Consider the following 15,847-nt stretch of genomic DNA (forward strand, 5'->3'; position numbering starts at 1 on the left):
ATCAAGACCATCCTCGTTAACACAGTGAAACCCTGTCTCTACTAAAAATACAAAAAATTAGCCAAGCGTGGTGGCATACACCCGTAGTCCCAGCTACCGGGAGGCTGAGGCAGGAAAATCGCTTCAACCCAGGAGGCAGCCTTTGCAGTGAGATGAGATCGCGCCACTGTACTCCAGCCTGGATGACAGAGTGAGACTGTCTCAAAAAAAAAAAAAAAAAGAAAAGAAAAGAAAAGAAAAAAAGTGGTAGATTCCTCAAAAAACTGAAAATGCAACTACCGTATGACCCAGCAATCCCACTACTGGGTACACCTTCAAAGCAAATGAAAACAGTATCAGAGATCACAAAGCCTCAATGGGGATAGGAGATTTTTTCATTAAATGGTTTCAAGAAAACTGATGTTTCTATGAAAAAGAAGGAAATAGGGCCCTTCTGGTATACAATACACAAAAATCAACTCAAAATGGACTGAAGACCTGAACACAAGACCTGAAATTATACATTAACATCAAACGTCTGTAAGAAAAAAGGGGGTGGGGGACCTGGTGGAGCACTCAGTTTTGGGGCAACCTGCATCTAGGCTCACAGTTTGGAAACGGGAAAAGAAAAAACGGGAAAAAAAAAGCAGAGGGGTAAAACCTCGTCAAGAATGGAATGGCTTGTGAATATATTTATTTTTTAAATTGGGAAAGCGAATCACAGGTAACAAAAGCAAAAACAACCATGTGGGGCTACATCCAACTGGAAAGCTTCTGTACAGAAAGAAAACAGTGAACCAAATGAAAACCAATCCTACAAATGGGGAGAAAGTTTGGGGGAAGCATGTATCTCCTAAGGGACTGTTACAAAAAATACGCAATGCCTTCACAGTGTCCAACAGCAATAACAACAAGATCATCAACCCCAAACTGGGCAAGGACCCAGCACAGACATTTCTGCACAGGAGACATAACACTGAGCAGCATGGACAGAACCAGGTCCTCAGCATCACCATCATCATGGGCAAGTCCCCGTCAGGCTCGCACCCGGGTGTCCGTTCCCCCGGTCAGGTGGTCGTGTCCGGATGGACAGGAGGGGACACAGGCTTCTTTGGGGGCGGGGGATTGGTGATGTGTCCCGATGGCGGGAAGGCAAATTTAAAAATTCATCAAATCCTGGAGGCCGCTGGGATCTTTTTTCCTCCGTCTGAGGCCTGGCCAGGAGGCAGCCAAACACCCAGGCCTGGTCCCAACTCCCACCTGGGCCGGGCTTCCCCTTCCTCCTGGGGCTTTCCTCTCTCCCCATCTATATGGGACAGGTTCCCTCAGAAAAAGTCCTCAACCCCCAAAAATACCACAGTCCGCTACACTTGCCACCCTCAAAAGTCCTCAGGGAACAAAATTAATGGTAAAATAAATACTAAAATACTATGAGAGAAAGAGGAAAACTAGTGAGAAGGTGAGCATAAAGAGAAAGTTCCAGGAAACAAGCTTCTGTAGTCACCGTGTAGAAAAAAGTGTCCTGGAAACGCTGAGCGCACGCAGCTCCCACCTAAGCAGTCAGGGCCACAGACAGCAGCAGTTTCCTCCCCGAGACGAGTCTCCAAGTCATCCCCACGCCGCCGCAGTGCGCCCTCAAGCGGGTCCGGAAGGAACGGGAGCCATTCTCCATCTTTCCATTATGGACGCCACGCCACGCACGCCACGAAGCCTCTGCGTTGAGAACACGCCTGCGCATCATGTGGCGCAGAAAAGGCAGTTTCAGCGCCCCCTGCCAGTCACAGTGCACAGTGCAGGATAATCCACCTCATGGTCCGCATCAGCCTAGTCTGTTTAGCAAGGGTAAGGGCGTGTTGTTCGACACCAGGGAGCAGGAACTCCCCAATCTATGTATGTGGACCTCCCCCCGTGAAGTTCTTATTTTCTTTTTGTTTGGGCAGAGTCTCACTCTGTGGCCCAGGATGAAGTGCACTGGTGCAATCACGGTTCACTGCAGCCTCAACCTCCTGGGTGGGAGGTTGTAAGGTGGGAGGGCAGGCAGGGCTGGGGCTGCTGAGAGGCTGGGAGGAGGGGGCTGTCAGGGAGGGAAAGGGGGATGGGGCCGGCAGAGAGGGCACTTAGTCCCATCACCGTCGCCCTAACAGGGCCGGTCAGAGAATGGCTGTGGGGCTCAGTGCAGGAAGCAAATATGGAGCCCTTTGTTCAAAAATGATTAAGGATTTTTTTTTTTCTTCTTTTAGACGGAGTCTCACTCTGTCTCCCAGGCTGGAGTGCAGTGGCGTGATCTCAGCTCACTGCAAGCTCCACCTCCTGGGTTCAATGGATTCTCCTGCCTCAGCCTCCTGAGTAGCTGAGACCACAGGCAAATGCCACCACATCCAGCTAATTTTTGTATTTTTAGTAGAGACGGAGTTTCACCATGTTGGCCAGGCTGGTCTCGAACTCCTGACCTCAAGTGATCCACCCACCTTGGCCTCCCAAAATGCTGGGATTACAGGCATGAGCCACCATGCCTGACCAAAAATGGTTGAGGATTTTAAGGCAGCCCCCACAGAGCATTAAACAAGTCCCTAGAGCTGGCCCCGTCCCTGAAGGCGCCAGGCCCATCTGTCTTGGGAATGCACAGATTCCAGGGGCCCAAACCCACCCTTCACCACTCTCTTCCCCTCCCAGCACCACAGGGGCCCTCCTGGCCCCTGGGACCTCCCAAGGAGCAGGCTCTCTGTCCAGGATGGAGATGGGGACCCTCCTCACTGCCCTGTGCCCCTCATGGGCTGGACACGCCCACCACCCAGGAAGGAAGGCGTAAAAGGCTGGGCACCGCCCTTGTGGAACCAGAGGCTTGGCGGCCCTAGATGGTTCTGGCTGAACCCGCCTTCGGAGGGCTGAGATGAGCCTGCCGGCCGCAGTTACTCAGCTGACGCCCCCTCCCTGCAGGGCCTGGGGTAAGGAGCTTCCCAGACTGCCCACCTAGCCCCCACCGCACTTCCATCGTCTCCAGACATGTGCAGCAAGGGAAGAAACAGGAAGCAGGAGCTCTCCCAGCCGACCCCCTAGCACCCTTCCCCGGAGCCTCACCTACAGGAGGACGGACACCTCAGACCCTCCCCTGCACCCAGTGCTGTAGGGAGAAACTTCAGGCCTGGGCCTGGGATGAGTGCCCTCGCCAGCCTGGGATCAGGAGACAGGCTCTCCCTGGCTCAGCACCTGAGTGTCCACTCACAGGACACTCACCTGCAGAGGTGCCCTGAGCGCCATTGTGGGTTAAGGGAATTTCTCCCCTCTGGAAACAGTCCCTGAGAAGCTGAAGGTCTTGAGGGCCTCTCACCAAATGTCTTTGGGAGGTGGGAAGACATCAAATGTGGGTGTGGCTTCCCTGGAACAGCTGTGTGTGGGGACTCAGGAGCCAAGTCCCCCAGCGCACGCCTCTAACACCTTCAGTAAGGGCCACCCCTCTGGAGCCACAGGTGGCTGCCAACACGCTGTGGTTCCCAGCAGGCACCACCCAGGCAAGAGAGAGAACAGGCCGGGGAACAATGGACTGGCCTGGCCCCAAGTGCTGGGCAGATCAGAGACCAGATGGCCTAAGCTCATGCCCTGGGGCCAGCTCTGACTCCCTGCAAGTGTGGCAAGAGTCCCTTTTGGACACCTTGAGAAGCTGCAGCTGGGAGAGGACCACCCGCCTGTCTGGACATCCAGCCCAGATGGCAGGGCCCAAGTGACCAATCCCAGGCCACAGCCCTTACCGCCCACCCTGGCTGCAAGGGCTCCCAGAAGCCACCATGGGCCTGGCTTGGCCTTGCCTGTCCACATCTGAGCTTCAGTTTCCTCATCTGCTCAAGAAGGGGAGCAGATTGATTAGACTATGCAAACTCTGAGTGGCAGGATTAGGTGTGACTGGGAGAGTCAAGGCTCCCCAGTGTGGTGGCATCTCTGGAGCCCGGGGATGGACCCTGTCTCCCTTCTGGGCCCCCAGCTGGGTTTGAGTACCTCCTCTCCCCTCCCTCCTTCCTCCCTCCGGAGGGGTCCCCTGCAGAGCTGCCTCAGCCCCAGGGCTCAGCCTGTGTCTGACCCAAACAGCTCCCGCATCCCGGGAGGATGAGTTGGGAGCACCTCCTTCCTGCAGGAAGATGAGGGCTAGAGATGGAGGTCAATGTCAGGGCCACAGAGGCTAGAATCCTGCCTGGAGCTTAAACAGCCCTGCCTTACCCACCCTGTGCATCCCGTCCTCTGCTGCAGCCCCGCCTGGCACGCCCTGCATGCAGGGTGGGGGTGGGACCCAGGGTCTGAGCTTTGGCTTCTGGACATACAGCTTATCGCTTGCCAAATGTCCTGCAGCTGGAGGCTCCAGCCTCCTCACCCTCCCACAGGGTTCCAGGGCCAAGGTCCGGCCCCCTGCTCTGTCCCAGGCCTGCTGGCCAGGAATGTGCTAATGGGGCAGGTTGGGCCCTGCTTGTCCATGCAAGCACTTGTGGACTTTGAAAGGGGACTAGGTGGGGAAGGGCAGGGCAGGGCAGGGTGGGGCAGTGCACAGAGTGCAGGGCAAGTGGGGCCAGGCTGGCGGGGAGTGAGCCTGTCTGGCTACCTTGCCTCGGAGCCACTACACTGCTCGCTGCAGACACAGACTGCACCATGAAGCCAGCCCTCCTGCCCTGGGCCCTGCTGCTCCTGGCGACAGCCCCCGACCCGGGCCTGGACCCGCAGCAGGTATGCTTCCCTGCCCTTCTGTGCCCCCATCTGTCTGTCCATCTGGCTGCAGCCAGGCCTGGGCAGATGCCCCTCTGGGCTCAGCCTCTGTCCATCTGTCAGGCCATCTGTGGCTGTGCTAGGGGTGGTGGGAAGAAATTCTGAGGGTCCATGTCATGGGGCAGTCCATGGGGATGGGAGATCTGAGCCAGACCCATCCTAAACCCGCTGGGAGCTAGGAGGGAGGCGGGGGAGACCAGCAGAGGCCTCAGCCTGCGTCCCCAGTCCTGACAGGGCGGGATCGCGGAGGGGGAGCCAGGATTGTGGGTCCTCATCAGGGTGGGGCTGAATCCGGGAAAGTCTAGGGGAAGCCCCGAACTCTAGAACCAGGACACTGGCCACAGGCCACCCCCACCCCACTTCCCATTCACCCTCCTGCCACTTATCTCACTTGCAAGCATCTCTCGGCCTCCTTCCCCGACCCCTGTGCGCCACCACATCCTTGGCCAGTACATATTTATTGTTGCTCTTAGGTGCCAGGCACTGCATTTAGTGGAGTGGGGCCAGCGGGGTGGCTCAGGCCCAGGCCTGGCCCTCGACTGGCCTCTTTTGACAGGGGACGGGGAAGGGCCAGGGACGTACGATTCTGTCCTGGGTGCAGGTACCTGCCCCAGTCCCTCCCTGCAACCCTTCCTTCATGCCAGCCCCTGGAAATATGGCCCTGCCGCAGGTCTCATGGCCCATAGGAGATGCTTTGGGCCCGGCGTCTACAGCCCCTCACGGTGTGCACCCCCACTTCCCTTTCCTCACTGCTGGGACCCCTGCTTGAAATGTCCCTCCTCTCCCCAAAAAGGAGGGGAGCTGCCCTGGCGTTCTGCCCTGAGGGCAGGGTTCTCTTTGGGGTCTCCACTGTAGTCCCTGGGAGAGTGAGAAGGGTCAAGTTCAGACCCTGCACCATTCCCTACCAGGCCTCGAATGGGACTCTTGGCAGCCATGTCCCCCCGCCAATCCAGGCAAGCAAGAGGGGTTCTGCAGGCTTCAGGGCCCCCAGAAGGTGCGCTGTCCCCAGATACCCTGGGGAGCCAAGAGAGGTCGAGGGCTCCGGCTACCGTGGCCCTCTGAGGACTCCCACCTGTGGGATAGAGGACTTGGTGGCTGAAGGACAGTCATGCCCAGGGGGCTTCTCCTGACCCTGCAGGGCTGAGCAAATGCAGCCTTTTGCCTCTTCTCACTGCAAAGGATATTTTATGGGCTACAAATAAACAGCCGCATGAAGAGATGCGTAGGGTGAGATCTGGAAGGGTCCCAAGCACAAGAGCTTCTATCCCCATGGAGTTTCCTCCCGGCACATGGATGAGTTCTTGTTCACCTTCCTGTCAGGCTGCGCGTGGTCAGCTGTCCCGAAGCTCCCCTAACCCTGTCCTCTTGGGCCTTTTATGGAGACTTCATTGGATTGACATGGTTAAAGGATGGACAACCATGTGGAAATGCCATTAGACAAAAAGGGTGTGATCTAATACTAAGAGACGGGGTGGGGAGACCCCGCAAGGCCTGTCCAGACTCTTTTTGGCCTCTCTGTGCAGCATCTGTTCCTCCAGGGTATAGGGCAGGAGCTTTCTCTGGGGTGAGGTCTTATGACCCACACTCAGATTAGGGTCCGGCCTTGGGCAGGTGAAAGGGGGGCAGGAGAAGTTTCAAGAGAGAGATTCTGTCCCCCAAGTCCTGCTTCTGAGGCCTAAAGTGCCCCAACATTATAACAAAAGACTATCACAAGGACTGTAGGAGTTATGAGCCAGGGACCATGGATGAAAGCTCAAGTTTAAGTCCGCTGTGGTCCTGTCAGCTGGCAGGTGAGCTCTCTCCCCTTCCTCTTCAGGACAACTCCAAGCTCTGTATGAGCAGAGGGATGAGGCTCCAGTTAGTAGCCATCAGAATATTTCATCTGGGCTGGGTGTGGTGGCTCACGCTTGTAATCATAGCAGTTTGGGATGACAAGGCGGGCGGATCATGAGGTCAGGAGTTCAAGACCAGCCTGGCCAACACAGTGAAACCCCACCTCTACTAAATATATAAAAATTAGCTGGGCGTGGTGGCGGGTCTCTGTAATCCCAGCTACTTGGGAGGCTGAGGCAGGAGAATTGCTTGAACTCGGGAGGTGGAGGTTACGGTGAGCCAAGATTATGCCAGTGCACTCCAGCCCATGCAACAGAGCTAGACTCCATCTCAAAAAAAAAAAAAAAAAAAAAGAGAAGAAGAAGAAGATTTTATCTGTCCTTCAAAGCCTGTCTGCTCCTAGAACCCTGGGTTACGGAGAACAGCAGTCTTATCATGCAGCTTATACGGAGAGTGTTTTCTTCTTGCTCCTATGAAATAATAATTTTTTTTTTTTTTAGATTAAGTCACCATTGCCAGGCTGGAGTGCAGTGGCTTGATCTCACTGTGACCTCCAGCTCCCAGGTTCAAGTGACTCTCTTGCCTCAGCCTCCCAAGTAACTGGGATTACAGGCGCATACCACCATGTTCAGCTGATTTTTTTTGTTTTCAGTAGACACAGGCTTTTGCTATGTTGGCCAGTCTGGTCTCGAACTTCTGACCTCAAGTGATCTGCCTGCCTTGGCCTCCTAAAGTGCTGGGATTACAGACATGAGCCACCACACCCAGCCTGAAATAATTATTTTCTCAGGAAAAAAACACAAAAAATAGTATAACCCTTCTCCCAGATCTAACACATGTTAACACTTAACTGTATTTGTTTCAGAATTGAAAAAATGAATTCATTGCATCTATAATGTTTTCTTAGCTCACCAGAGGCCAGTCCCAGGGATTTGTCTTTTCTGTAGCTCTCAGACCACATTCTTTGCCCTCAGCGTGCTACCTGCCAGCCTCTTGGAGAGAGCAGTGTGGGACTGGAAGGCAAGAGTGTGGTACTACCTCCTGCTCTGATGCCAGTCCCCAGCCCCTGCCCCTCTATCACCATCCCCTCTGTGAAATGCAGTGGCTGTTGGCCAAGTGCAGTGGCTCAGCATGTAATCCTAGCACTTTGGGAGGCTGAGGTGGGTGGATCACCTGAGGTCAGGAGTTCAAGACCAGCCTGGCCAACATGGTGAAACCCCGTCTCTACTAAAAATACAGAAACTTAGCCAGGCGTTGTGGTTCAAGCCTATAGTCCCAGCTATTCGGGAGGCTGAGACACAAGAATCGCCTGATCCTGGGAGGTGGAGATTGCAGTGAGCCAAGATCACGCCACTACACTCCAGCCTGGGCAACAGAGCGGGACTCCATCTCAAAAAATAAGGCGGTTGGGGGGGCCGGGGAAGGCAGGCAGCAGAAATGTGATGGCCAGGGTGATGTTGGACCAGGTAACCCTTCAGAACCCTTCTAACTGGTGTCCTAGGCCCTGGCTACTCTGTGCTATGAGCATTCACTGACCACACTGACCTGGCCTCCTGTTTTCTCTTCTTCCCTTTCAGTGGCTGCAAGAGGAAGAGGACGTGGAATGGGACGTGGAAACATCTTTCAAAAGCGAAGATAATTTTCTCCGTTGAACAGACCTTTGCCCTTTTTTCTTTCAGGTTATCTGAGTTCACTGGGGTGGGTGCTTGTGTATATGTCCTAGGTATCTTTTGACATCTTTCTCTTTAGATCAGGGGAAATGTTGAAGCTAAATAAATCTGGGGGGTTTTTTGTTCTGTTTTGTTGTTTTTTTCCTTTGAGAAAATAAGGACTTTGTATTCATTTGGAGTTTGCTTTGGCTAAATTTTGACACCCTGGGGGGTGTCCTGGGAGAATGCTAGTACTTTGAAATAGCACAGCTATTGATGAGAGTTTAAGCCGCTGTTCCTGGCCAGTTGCAGGTTAAGCCCCAGAAGAGTTCACCTTGGAGAAACTCCAAGAACACACAGATTGTGTCTCTTTCATCTTTAGACACCGGCACTTAGTGTGGCACTTTGTTCAGTTAACATTTGTGGAATTGTCATCAGCTCAGCTTTAACAATGCAGGTGACCCTGTCCCTTGATAAAGTCCAATGCTCTGACCCCTGTAGTCTGGATGTGCTAGTGGTTCAGCATTTGGGAAAAGTAATCAAATAATAAAAAGTAATTCAGGGCTGGGCACGGTGGGTCACACAAGTAATCCCGGCACTTTGGGAGGCCAAGGTGGGTGGATCACAAAGTCAGGAGTTTGAGACCAGCCTGGCCAATATGGTGAAACCCTGTGTCTACAAAAAATACAAAAATTAGCCGGGCCTGGTGGCGTGTACCTGTAGTCCCAGCTACTCGGGAGGCTGAGGCAAAAGAATCGCTTGAACCCAGGAGGTGGTCATTGCAGTGAGCACCACTGCACTCCAGTCTGGGTGACAGAGCGAGACTGCATCTCAAACAAACAAACCAAAAAAAAGGTAATTCAGGGGATCCTAGTGGCCAACTTCCTTGGCTCCTATACTGGCTACACAAGCAGTTTTGTGGTGATTTGGGGAAACAGATTCTTGGGAGCTTATCAGAGCATCTCAGCATTGATTGACACATCCATAGTTTTTAGTGTAGAAAGGGTGACCAGCAGCTGGGCACAGTGGCTTGCTTCCAGTGCTCTGGGAGGCTGAGGTAGAGGATTGAGAGGAGTTCAAAACCAGCCTGCGAGACATAGTGAGACCCTGTCTCTACAAAAAAATTTAAAAATTAACTCAGCATGGTGGTGCACACCTGTAGTCCTCACTACTTGGGAGGCTGAGGTGGGAGGATCACTTGAACCTGGGAGTGTGAGGCTGCAGTGAGCTATGACCTTGCCACTGTACTCCAGCCTGGGCAAAAGAGCAAGACTTTGTCTTTAAAGAAAGATAAGAAGTAGTATGGTGGCAGGCGCCTATAGTCCCAGCTACTCGGGAGGCTAAGGTGGGAAAATGGCGTGAACCCAGGAGGCAGAGCTTACAGTGAGCTGAGATTGCACCACTGCACTCCAGCCTGGGCTACAGAGCAAGACTCTGTCTCAAAAAAAAAAAAAAAAAAAAAAAAAAAGAAGAAGAAGAAGTAGTAAAGAGTGTGAGATACGCAGGGTGAATAATTGTGACAACAACACAGAAATGGGAAATGCAGCCTGAAAAGATCAAATAACCAAAAAGAGGTCTTGCCAGGGATTCAGTACGGTATGAGCTACAGTATAAGCATCAAGAGGAAAATGATCAATTATTGGCTTTTAGAATATTGCTCATTGAACAGATTGTTCAAGTAATGGAAGAGGAAGAAAAAAAAATCCAGCACATTAGTTAACCTGGCATCAATTAATGAGTTTCTAATAAGCTTTGTCTTATGATACTACCTGGAGATTACAGAACTGGTATTCTTCTGAGGAATAAGCATCAGTTGGCTGGGCGCGGTGGCTCAAGCCTGTAATCCCAGCACTTTGGGAGGCCGAGACGGGCGGATCACGAGGTCAGGAGATCGAGACCATCCTGGCGAACATGGTGAAACCCCGTCTCTACTAAAAAATGCAAAAAACTAGCCGGGCGCGGTGGCGGGCGCCTGTAGTCCCAGCTACTCGGGAAGGCTGAGGCAGGAGAATGGCGTAAACCCGGGAGGCGGAGCTTGCAGTGAGCTGAGATCCGGCCACTGCACTCCAGCCTGGGCGACAGAGCGAGACTCCGTCTCAAAAAAGAAAAAAAAAAAAAAAAAAAAAAAAAGGAATAAGCATCAGTGAGTTGGCCAGATACAATAGGCATTTAAAGTAGGGCTTCAGGCCAAACATGGTGCCCCACGCCTATAATACCAGCACTTTGGGAGGTCAAGGAGGGAGGATCACTTGAACCTAGGAGTTTGAGACTAGCTTGGGCAACAAAGCAAGACCCCATCTCTATAAAAAATTGAAAAGTAGCCTAGTACAGCTGACGCCTGCAGTCCCAGCTACCCTGGAGGTTGAGGCAGGAGGACCACGTGAGGCCAGGAGATTAAGGCTGCAGTGAGCTGTAATTGCACCACTGCACTCCAGCCTGGATGACAGCAAGATCCTGTCTCTTAAAAAAAAAACAAATGAAAGCAGTGGTTTTCAACAGCCCCTAAGGATCTTGCTAGAAATGAAGACTGCAAGCCCCATGCCTGGAGCGGGGCCCAGGAATCTGCATTTTAAACAATTCCCTTGTCCCCCAGATAAGTGATTCTTATCTTAAGTATTCTATCTTAAGTAGACCTGGAGCCATATTTTGACCCTGTACTAGAATATGTTATTTTAGTATACCCATTAATTTATCATACTTTTACAGTAAACAGTACTTTGAATAATAACACATTACACTTAATAGTAGTGAACTGCATCCTCGATCTCAAAAGTGACTTTTGATGTAGTTCACCCTGGACCCATACAGGATCTCCAGCCTTGCAGATTCTCCACATAGTGGAAACTGGCTATAACCCTAACTAGATCCTGAAAAGTGAAGGAGGATCAACCTAAAATATGTAGCTTTGTAAACAGTTTTGTATCCTGCATCTTAGGGGGAAAAAATCAGTTAACGCATATTGAAAACAAGTTGTTCCGTAAGGTTTATTATGAAAAACAGTAGCCCTCCTACCCTGCCTTTACCCCACTTTCCTTGTCTCACGATAGTCTTTCCAACTCTTGGCTGATTTGTTTGTATTTACCTCCATGTCTCAATATGAACATGTTTTCATGCTATTCCTTGATGGTTTTTTGTTTGTTTGCTTGTTTTAAGACAGTCTCACTCTCCCCCAGGCGGGAGTGCAATGGCACAATCATGGCTTACTGAAACCTCGACCTCCCTGGGCTCAGGTGATTCTCCCACGTCAGACCCCCAAGTAGCTAGAAATACTGGTGTGCGCCACCATGCCCACCTAATTTCGTATTTTTTTGTAGAGACAGGGTTTTGCCATGTTGCCCAGGCTGGTCTTGAACTCCTGGGCTCAAGCAATCTGCCAGCCTCGGCCTGCTGGGATTATAGGTGTGAGCCACTGCACCAGGCCACCATTATCTTTTGAATCCTCTCTTCCTCCTGCCCACCATGAATATATTTCCTGTCACTCATCTCCCTGATAGTAATCTGGTTAGATCATATTCAGTGTTAAATTATTAAGATGTGATTAAACTTTTTAAAAATATGGCAGTGTCATAATATTCACAGCTGAGTCATATCATAGACTAGATTACTGTGGAACTTTTCCCTGCAAGTAATCCTCTTGCATTTTTATTTGCTTAGTTTTCTATTTGTCACTAATTCAACCCCAGTCATATCTAAAGATCATGACACATCATTTATCAGTTATTATTCTTGACCCACCCCAATCTGGACTGGTTTCCCCCTGTGCTTGGTGTGTCGCTGTCACCCTGGGCACTCCCCACACTGCTCCTCTGTTGGATCTGTTTTCTGTGTAACCTTTCTTTTATCACCTTATTTTGGGGGAGTACCTGCATGTCTAAAAATGTGCTCACACTTGATTTGACTGGATATGAAATTCTGTGTTGGAATCAGTATCCTTCAGAATTTTGAAGGTGTGGTTACTTTGTCATCTAACATCGCTATAGAGAAGTCTGAAGTGATGTTGTGTCCAGATTCTTTCTATATGACTGGTTTTTTTCCCCTTCTGTTACCAGTGTTCCAAAATTTCACAATGATATATTAATACCTGGCTTGGTGACCATCTGTTTCGATGCCACGCCCCTTTCCAAGTGGACTCTTGTCCTTAATTTCTGTGAAACCTTCTTGAATTCTTTGTCAGTGATTTTCTTCCTTCGGTTGTCTGTGGTTTTTCTTTTCTTTTCTTTTTGAGACAGAGTTTCACTCTTGTTGCCCAGGCTGGAGTGCAATGGTGCAATCTCGGCTCACTGCAACCTTTGCCTCCCGGGTTCAAGTGATTCTCCTACCTCAGCCTCCCAAGTAACTGGGATTACAGGCATCCGCCCCCACACCCAGCTAATTTGTTGTAATCCCAGCACTTTGGGAGGCCAAGGCAGGTGGATCATCTGAGATCAGGAGTTTGAGACCAGCCTGACCAACATGGAGAAACCCCATCTCTACTGAAAATACAAAATTAGCCGGGCATGATGCACATGCCTGTAATCCCAGCTACTCAGGAAGACTGAGGCAGAAGAATTGCTTGAACCCAGGAGGAGGAGGTTTGCTGAGCCGAGATCACCCCATTGCACTCCAGCCTGGGCAACAAGAGTAAAACTCTGTCTCAAAAAAAAAAAAAAAAAAAAAAAAATTCACAAAGCTCAATAATAAAATAAAACATCGGGAAAAAATGTGAACAGACTTGAGAAGATACAGATGGCAAACACACACATGAAAAGATGTTCAACATCATTAGTCATTAGGGAAACGCCAAATTAAAGCCACAGAGATACCGCTACATACCCAGAAGAATGGCTAACGTTTAAAAAACTCACCATGCTATGTGCTGTTGAAGATGTAAAGCAACAAGAACTCCCAAACACTGCTGATGGGGATGTAAAACTGCACCACTACTTTGGAAAACAGTTTGACAGTTTCTTAAAACATTAAAAATACATCTACCTTATGATCTCGTATTCCACTCCCAGGTATTTACCCAAGAGAAGAGGAAATATATATCCATGCAAAAACTTATGCATGAATTTTCATAGCAGCTTTATTTGTAATAGCCAAAAACTGGAAACAACTCAAACGTCCATCAGCAGATGAATGGATAAATTGTGACACACCGTCCGGCGGAATACTCGGCAATAAATGCTGGTACACGTGAGTGAGTCTCAAAATAGTTATGCTAAGTGAAAAGTCATATAGAAAAGAGTATTTCCGGCCGGGCATGGTGGCTCACACCTGTAATCCCAGCACTTTGGGAGGCTGAGGTGGGCAGATAACTTGAGGTCAGGAGTTCAAGACCAACCTGGCCAACATGGTGAAACCCCATCTCTACTAAAGATACAAAAATTAGCTGGGCATGGTGGCATGCGCCTGTAGCCCCAGATACCCGGGAGGCTGAGGCAGGATAACTGCTTGAATCTGGGAGGTGGAGGTTGCAGTGAGCTGAGACTGCACTCCAGTGTGGGTAACAAAGTGAGATTTCACTTAAAAAAAAAAACAAAAAACTATATCCTATATGATTCCATATATCCCAAAAAACTATGGAAACACAAAGCAGATCAACAGTTGCTTTTGGATGGTGGCGGGCAGGGAGAGACAGGAGGGAGGAATTACCAAGAGGCATGAGGAAACATTAGGGGTGACAGGTACGTTTACTATCTTGATTGTGATAGTGGCTTCATGGATGTATATATGTGGCAAAATGTATCATATTGCACACTTAAATCTTGTAAGGCTTGGAATGTCCACTTTATTGTGTTTCAATTATACCTCAATGAAGGGTTATTTTTTAAAATAAAACATTATTTTTAAAAAACAGGCCGTGTGAGGTGGCTCATGCCTGTAATCCCAGCACTTTGATAAGCCGAGGCAGGTGGATGACAAGATCAGGAGTTCAAGACCAGCCTGGCCAATATGGTAAAACCCCATCTCTACTAAAAATATAAAAATTAGCTGGGCGTGGTGGCAGGTGCCTGTAGTCCCAGCTACTCGGGAGGCTGAGGCAGGAGAATCACTTGAACCTGGGAGGCAGAGGTTGCGGTGAGCCGAGATTGTGCCACTGCACTCCAGTCTGGGCAACAGAGCAAGACTCCGTCTCAAAAACAACAACAAACCAAAAAAACCACATGTAGTGCACAGTTGGAAAAGAAAATACTGATTTTCGGCCGGGCGCGGTGGCTCAAGCCTGTAATCCCAGCACTTTGGGAGGCCGAGACGGGCGGATCACTAGGTCAGGAGATCGAGACCATCCTGGCGAACACGGTGAAACCCCGTCTCTACTAAAAAATACAAAAAACTAGCCGGGCGAGACGGCGGGCGCCTGTAGTCCCAGCTACTCGGGAGGCTGAGGCAGGAGAATGGCGTAAACCCAGGGGGCGGAGCTTGCAGTGAGCCGAGATCGCGCCACTGCACTCCAGCCCGGGTGACAGAGCCAGACTCCGTCTCAAAAAAAAAAAAAAAAAAAAAAAGAAAATACTGATTTTCATGGGTGATTAGCAGCTAGCTGTAAGTGGAAGAAGTGCGTTTTCCTTTCCTTCCAGGTCCCAGAGAAAAACCTCCATGCTGGGTTGATAGCAGCAGCTAGGATCAGTTGCCCAAGACTGGATTCTTGAGATGAAGACCGTCTGCAGAGGCTGACCTTTCCTGCAGGCTCATGTCCTAAAGCAAATTATTTGCACTCAAATATCCTCCCTTGTAGGACAGAAAAGAAGTTCCCGAGTCTTGGTCACATTGGGCCTGTGGAGTACAGTATCTTTTCTACATATTTGCTTTTGATGTTCTCAGCATCCCTGCAAGGCAGGTTGAGGTGTGAGGAGTCTCAGTCCCAGGGAGCTGAAGGCAGACTGCAAGAGCTGGGTATGGATGCTGCACTCCTGGGCCTGGGCCGCCTGGGTTTTCTTCAGCCTGGGAAGTACTTCCAAACCCACTCCTCACTAGTCTCTTACAATCCTGTGGGAGGGCAAAGCCTAAATCATCATGGCTCCTTCCACCAACTAGCTGCAGATCAGGAAAGTGAGGTCCAGGGAGGTCCTGACTGGCTTTGCTCCAGGGACAATGAGGCTAGAGGTCTGTTCCCCACAGGAGGACCATGATGGTTCTCCTGCTTCAAATGGCCTCTTTGGAAGGGGATTGCTCATGTAGGTGAATCCTGGGGCCAAGCAGCCTCAGTGACAGTCCCTGAAATGGCTGCAGGTGAGGGAGCAGCATGCAGGCATTAACGTCACAGACTGACACCAGGCCCCCTGGGCTTATACCCTGGCTCCTTCAGTTCCTGGCTCTTTGAACTTGGACAAGTAGTCCGCTTTCTTTTTTTTCTTTTTAGAGACAGAGTCTTGCTCCATCACCCAGGCTGTGGTGCAATGGTGCGATCTCAACTCACTGCAACCTCTGCCCCCCAGGTTCAAGCAATTCTCTTGCCTCAGCCTCCCAAGTAGCTGGGATTACAGGTGTTCACCACCATGCCTGGTTAATTTTTTTTTTTTTGTATTTTTAGTAGAGACAGGGTTTTGCCATGTTGGCCAACCTGGTCTCGAACTCCTGACCTCAGGTAATCCACCTGCCTCAGCCTCCCAAAGTGCTGGGATTATAGTAGTGAGCCACAGCGCCCGACCGACAAGTCC

General features: G+C 50.5%; 1 long non-coding RNA gene across 1 annotated transcript; it reads left to right on the forward strand.

Annotated features, from left to right (window-relative positions):
• Nucleotides 1-3,799: 3,799 nt before the first annotated feature.
• On the forward strand, nucleotides 3,800-8,354 carry LOC139358942 (uncharacterized). Its single transcript, XR_011614424.1, has 2 exons — nucleotides 3,800-4,686; nucleotides 8,136-8,354. It is a non-coding gene; the product is annotated as an uncharacterized lncRNA (long non-coding RNA).
• The last annotated feature ends 7,493 nt before the right edge of the window (nucleotides 8,355-15,847 follow it).

The sequence above is a fragment of the Macaca nemestrina genome, chromosome 15, assembly GCF_043159975.1.
Source record: "Macaca nemestrina isolate mMacNem1 chromosome 15, mMacNem.hap1, whole genome shotgun sequence".
Taxonomy (NCBI): Eukaryota; Metazoa; Chordata; class Mammalia; order Primates; family Cercopithecidae; genus Macaca; species Macaca nemestrina.